The sequence below is a fragment of the Lynx canadensis genome, chromosome B4 (genome assembly GCF_007474595.2).
Source record: "Lynx canadensis isolate LIC74 chromosome B4, mLynCan4.pri.v2, whole genome shotgun sequence".
NCBI lineage: Eukaryota > Metazoa > Chordata > Mammalia > Carnivora > Felidae > Lynx > Lynx canadensis.
In genome coordinates, this window is record NC_044309.1 from 69,543,394 (window position 1) to 69,549,393 (window position 6,000).

General features: G+C 50.6%; 1 protein-coding gene across 1 annotated transcript in view; it reads right to left on the bottom strand.

The window, feature by feature from the left end:
- The window catches only part of PRICKLE1 (prickle planar cell polarity protein 1), a 112,032-nt gene extending 110,997 nt beyond the window's left edge, over nucleotides 1–1,035 (bottom strand). Inside the window, exon 1 of the mRNA XM_030322347.1 lies at nucleotides 911–1,035. The gene's annotated coding sequence lies outside the window, so the exon portion shown is untranslated. The remainder of the gene's footprint in view (nucleotides 1–910) is intronic.
- Between the last annotated feature and the right edge of the window lie 4,965 nt (nucleotides 1,036–6,000).

The window sequence follows — 6,000 nt, forward strand, 5'->3', positions numbered from 1 at the left end:
CTCTTCACCTTGTTCATGGCCGCACTTGCCTCCCATACTCTTTAGAAAATCAGCAATCGAACACCTTTGGGTTCTGACTCTGAATCGCCCTCAGCCAGGCTGGAACTCAGTGCGGTGCCATCCGTATGTCGTTCTTCAGGCTCCTGAAGACAATCTGTGGGCAATTACCCCCAAGTCCCCCCAGATAATATGGCACTGCCGATGGTCACTGGCGATGTCGTTTGTTTTTCTTAGAGGGCAATGAAATTTTAACAGCTTTCTGCTGCATCCCGAGTCCCGGCCCTGCTAATAATTAACATGCCCAGTTTCTCCAACTTTTTTTTCTGCCGAAAAGGGAGGAAGACGCTCCCATTCTTTTCCAGGGACGTGCTACCTTCAGAAAATACCTTTGTCGAGGATGGGGGTGGGGGGCGCGGGGGAGCCGAAGCACCCTTGCCGAAAAGCAACCGGCCCTTCCCGCAGAGCCTTGGGAGGGAATCAGCACCCTCCCTCCGGAGGCCAGTAGGTGACAGGAGATCCCAAGCGGCGGACACATGCCGACGCACCCTCGCCTCCCTGCGCCCCTCATCGCCCCGACTCTGGGGCCACTGAACGGGTTTCCACGTAGGAGAGAATCAGGGGAAGAGTTGGTAGTGATGCAGCAAACCGGAGCCATGCGGACAGCCTATCTGAAGCCCTGTCGGTGCTGCAACCTAGTATCTGCTTTCACCGTCTACACAGCCCAACAAGCAGATTATGCCCTTCTCCCTTGCTGTCTGCTCTGCCGGCCCAGCCTGGATGTCACAGCACCCCCCCCCCCAACCTCCCGCAGTGACCCCCTGGGTGCCTAGCCCTTCCCGTCCGGCGCTCGCCCCCCACTGCCGCGCCGCAGCCCCTCTGCAGAGCCGGCGGGAGCCGGGCTGCCACTCACCCCGCGCGAGGCAGAGAGCGGTCGGCTGGACGGTCCTCCGCGCCGCGGCAGGTCTGCGGTGCTGCGGTCCGCGGGGTCAGGGGTGGGCGAGGGCGGGCAGCCAGCGAACCATCCAGAGAGCCCGGCAAGTCGCCGCGCCGGCCGCGGGGCCCCTCGGGGAAGTCAGCGCAGGCGGCGCGCGGCGGGCATGTTCCGGGGCGCGCTGTCGGGCGGCGGCGGCGGCGGCGGCCGCGGAAGGCGGCGCTCGCAGCGGGCTGCAGGCAGAGTGCGCTCCGACTCCGGAGCCCCGCGCCGCGGCGCCGCCGCGCACCCCGCCCTCGGCCTCCGGGGCCCGGCGGGAGCGAAAACGCGGAGCGCGGACACCGCCGCGGGATCCAGGCCGCTCGGCGCGCACCCACGCGCGCCCCGGCTCGGCCCCGAGCGGCGAGGTCGGTGCCCGGCTCCGGAAGGCGCGCGGGCGCGGGGCGGCGCGGCCGGGAGTGCGTGCGGGCGGACGGGCGGCGAGCTGGGCAGGACCCGCTGGGCGAGCAGCCGGCGGCGCGGAGCTGGGGGCGGGTAAGCTGCGAGATGAAGTTCACCCTGGCGCAGCCCAGGTTCTCAAGTGCAGCTCGCTCTTCTCCTCCGCCCCGCCCCCGATTTTATGCTCCCTCCCCCTTTTTTTAAACCAACAATCCTGATGGATTGAAAGACAGGAAGGGGTGACGCGGGGGAAAAGACAAACCCAATTTCCTCTGATCAAACGGTTTGGGGATTGCCTATTTGGGTCTCTCTTCACTTGGCGTGTGTGCTGGGGGAAGGGGTAGTTAATTAAACTCTTAGATTCCTTCCGGCGCGCCTCGCCTCGCCTCGCTGGGGACCCCCTTGGACTCGATCCTATCTCGTGTAATCCTGCAGGCTGGGCTGCCTGGGCCTGGGAGCAAGAAGCCGAATATTCAGCCTCTAGGTTCTTTCCCTTCCCCTCCTCGACGGTCCTAGCATCTCAAAGAAATTCCCCAAGTGTGGGGGGCTCATGTGAGAACCTGAGCCCACCCCAATGTCCAGAGCCTGACCCAAGTTAGCGCGTCTTACTTTAGAGTCGTTTTCAGAGTATTAATTTGATCACGAGGATCATTTTTCATTGGCCAACTACTCTCCAGGTTTTCTCTCTGCCCGATTCCCAGGGTTGGGCTCTCAGGCACTTTCTCCCAGGATGTACTAGGCCTGTTTGCAAGTTCTGCCCGACATTTGTGTTCCCTTAGAACCTCTCACCATTTCCAGTTCCCCATCAGTGGAGTCACACACCCATGTGGGTACGATTTTCCCCGAGGTTGCAGTGGGCAGACTCCATGGCAGCTGCTAACCCCCAACTTGACAGGTGTCTCTGCAAAGCTGGACTTTGTTGATCTCTCAACCCCTGTCACAACCATCTAGGATACTGTATCATCTTCCAGGAAGACGAAAATGTGTGTGTGTGTGGGGGGGGGGGGTGTTGTAAGAAGCATTTATATTCCTTTAAGAAAAATCAAAATTGCCAAATTCAGAATTTTTCAGAGCACCGAGTCTCCTGGATTTTCATTGGAAGTGAAGCAAGGGACAACTCAGCAAAAATAGAGCCGATGAAAAAGAGGATGTAAGGAAATAACATCTAAAGGCAAAGGGAGGAGGAAATGGTACAAATCTAGGGAAAGGTTTCGCCTTGGCACTGTGCTCTGTAATTCCAAGTCTGACTCACATCTCCTGCACTACAGAAACTGTCTCCCTTCTAGATACACAGGATGAGTTTCTAATTCTTTGAGCACAGATCACTCAGGAAACAAGGCTGTTGCTTTTGAAATAACTCCACTTGCTTGTGGTGTTTGTAACTGATGGGAATCTGAAGGGAAACAACCTAGGCTGTCTTGCCCCTCGGCATTTTATTGGAGTTAGCTTTTAAGTTATGTCTGTTTATCTTGCCATGGTTACAAATGCTTCTATTAAGCTATAAACTTTTAGCTTCTCTCTAACCTCCAGAACTGCCCAAGAAGACTGACAAGGTGATTTGTTTCACCCATGGAGGTAGTAAACTTAGTACTTTCAGAGGCAGAGAATCCACTCTCTTTGCTAGTATCTGTGGGTGTCTATGTGTCTATTGTCTCAATCAAGACCTTCACATGAAAGCACTTTCCCAACCAAATGAGTGATGCAGGAGAATAGAATCCATGGAGGATGGAGCAGAGAATGGCGTCACTCATACTGTGGCGTCTTCACGAGAAAGTCCTTTTCAGTGGACCGGCAGGCATTTGTAGCAGGCAGAATTGGGTATGTAAAAGCTCATGGAGAGAATATTTGTAATGCCTGCACTTGGACTTCCCCACTAATTGGGGGAATTGCTACTTTCTTATGCTAAGAGATGAATCTGTTATCAGAGGACTTATAACTCTATGATGACTCCACAAAGGTGTTGTTTACTTGAGCATCAAACATGTTGGGCATGGCAGGGCATCCACAACTGTTCCCTCCAGAGGCTTACTTCCTCTCCAGACAGTGTGTCGGGCAGCATATTTTGGATTCAATGAAAATGTGAATGCTTGGTCTTCAACCAGGACTCTCATAACACTACTTTGGATACTGCATGTGGTGATTTGTCATCAGAGAAATCTGAATTCAAATCCCAGCCCCACTGCCCACCAAATGCACCCCGGGAAATGCAGTTAATCGTGAGGTGATTCTTAGTTTCTTCATTTGCAAATGAGGAGAGTGATAACTACCTCGGAGAACTTTAGGGGAGGATTGAATGCTAGGTGTGCAGAAAAGACTCAATAGATGGAAAGTTTGTATAACGCCACAGCCACTCTTCTCTACACCAGGGTCCGTGAAAAATCCTACAAGTGAGAAAAGAAGCATTTTAAAATTTAATCGAAAAAAGCATTCTTCATTATGGAGTATTGGGTTGCTTCTGGGTCTTTTGTATTACTGGTGTTACTTTCTTTGCCTTTACAAACCAACATGGTACCATACCCTTTATAAGCAAATAAATTCACTTAGGGAATGTTTCCTTTTCTTTTACAGCCTTGATAACAAACGGATCTTTTTTTTTTTAAGTTTATATATTTTTTTGAGAGAGAGACAGAACACACACACGGGGAGAGGCAGAGAGAGGGGGACAGAGGATCTGAAGCAGGCTCCAGGTTGTCAGCACAGAGCCCGATGTGGGGCTCGAACTCATGAACCGCGAGATCAGGACCTGAGCTGAAGTCGGATGCTTAACTGACTGAGCCACCCAGGCACCCCACAACTGTATTTTTAAAATGATAGCTTGATGCATTAAATTGTGTCCTCCAGAGATTCATACATTGAAGTGCTCACCTCTAGTACCTCAGTATGTAATCTGGTTTGGAGGTACAGTCTTTGTAGAGATAATCAGGTTAAAATGAGGTCAGTAGGGTGAGCCCTGATCCAATATAACTGGAGTCCTTATAACAAGGGGAGATTTGGAAACAGACACGCACACAGGGAGACCACCAGGTGAATATGGAATGGAGGCAAAGTTAGAGGTGATGCCTCTGCAAACCAAGAGATCACCAGAAGCTAGATGAGACACATGGAACAAGATTCTTTCTCACAGCCCTCAGGGGAACCAAGCCCTGCTGACACTGTGATCTCAGACTTCTAGCCCCCAGAACTATGCTACAATAAATTCCTGTTGTTTAAGGCACCCAGTTTGCGGGGTGTTGTTATGGCAGCCTCAGCAAATGAATGCAATATGCAACCAAGTCATGCCATTGAATATCTCTCGGCTCACAGAAGAGTGCTTTCACGCGAAGATGAAAAGTTCTCGACAGCTTAGGCCCCAAGCTTGGACCTTAAAAAAGCAAGAGCCGGACAGTGTTGGCAGGCTCTGTTTGGTTCCCAGGTCTGTTTGATTCCTAGGCTTTGCTTGGTCCCTGTTCCCTGTGTTTGCCCACAACTGGGACTCCTTTCCGTGACCTGAAGACTCAGCTCCACTCAGTGTTTCCAGGGCAAACCAGTTTTGACTCTTTAATGAAGGTCATAGGCTGGGGTGCCTGGGTGGCTCAGACGGTTGAGCGTCTGACTACAGCTCAGGTCATGATCTCACAGTTTGTCAGTTCGAGCCCCGCATCAAACTATGTGCTGACAGCTCAGAGCCTGGAGCCTGCTTCGGATTCTGTGTCTCTCCATCTCTCGGCCTCTCCCCTGCTCATGCTCTGTGTCTCTCTGTCTCTCAATAATAAATAAACATTAAAAGAATTTTTAATGAAGGTCATAGGCTTAGCTGTAAGGCATGTTCTCCTGCTAGAAATTCTACATAGGTTTCCTAGGTTGAATACACCCTCCTGTATTAGCCTAAAAGATCCCTCATATTTGTACTCTATCTCTCTAGTTATTTTCCTACCGGTCCCCATCCTTGTTTGCTCTAAGCATATTAAAGTATTTACAATTCTTCGAAAGCATTAAGCTATTTTATGCCTCTGTGCTTTGAACATACCTAGAAGGTTACCCTCTGATAACTGCCCTCTTTATTAGCCAACTCCTGCTTATCCTTTAAAATTCAACTAAAGCATTACCTTCTTGATTGTCCATCCATATGCATATTGTTTTGTCTGTCTAGCATCTATTTCTCCTTTGCAATGCCCAGATTTTCTTTGGAGAACCATTTTCGCCCATTGTGATGCCTATGGTTGCCTTGGGGACTCACCCCCGGCTTTGTTGTTTGGACTGTGTGACTAAGACTGGAAAATTAGGGGCCTGGATCCTCCTAATCAAAAGATTGGTCCAGGGATGGGCATATGATCCAGGATAGATCCTGGGATCTTGCAGGAACTTTTAGGAGTTTGACAACAACAAAGTCAACAAATACTTATTGAGCATTTATATAATAGTGACCTCTTTGCTGGAAATTTAATAATAAACCAAACAGACAAAGTTTTTATCCCTATCGCTCTTCTTTGAGCCCCTGGATCAAACCTTGCCTGAAAACAAACTACCACTGAGTTTTTCAGATTAAATTGATATTTTGTTGTTGTCTTTTAAGCCAGTTTGGGGTTTAAGTGACTTGCAAATTAAAGAATACTAACTGGTACATTCCCTTCACCATTTAGATGCTACCTTCT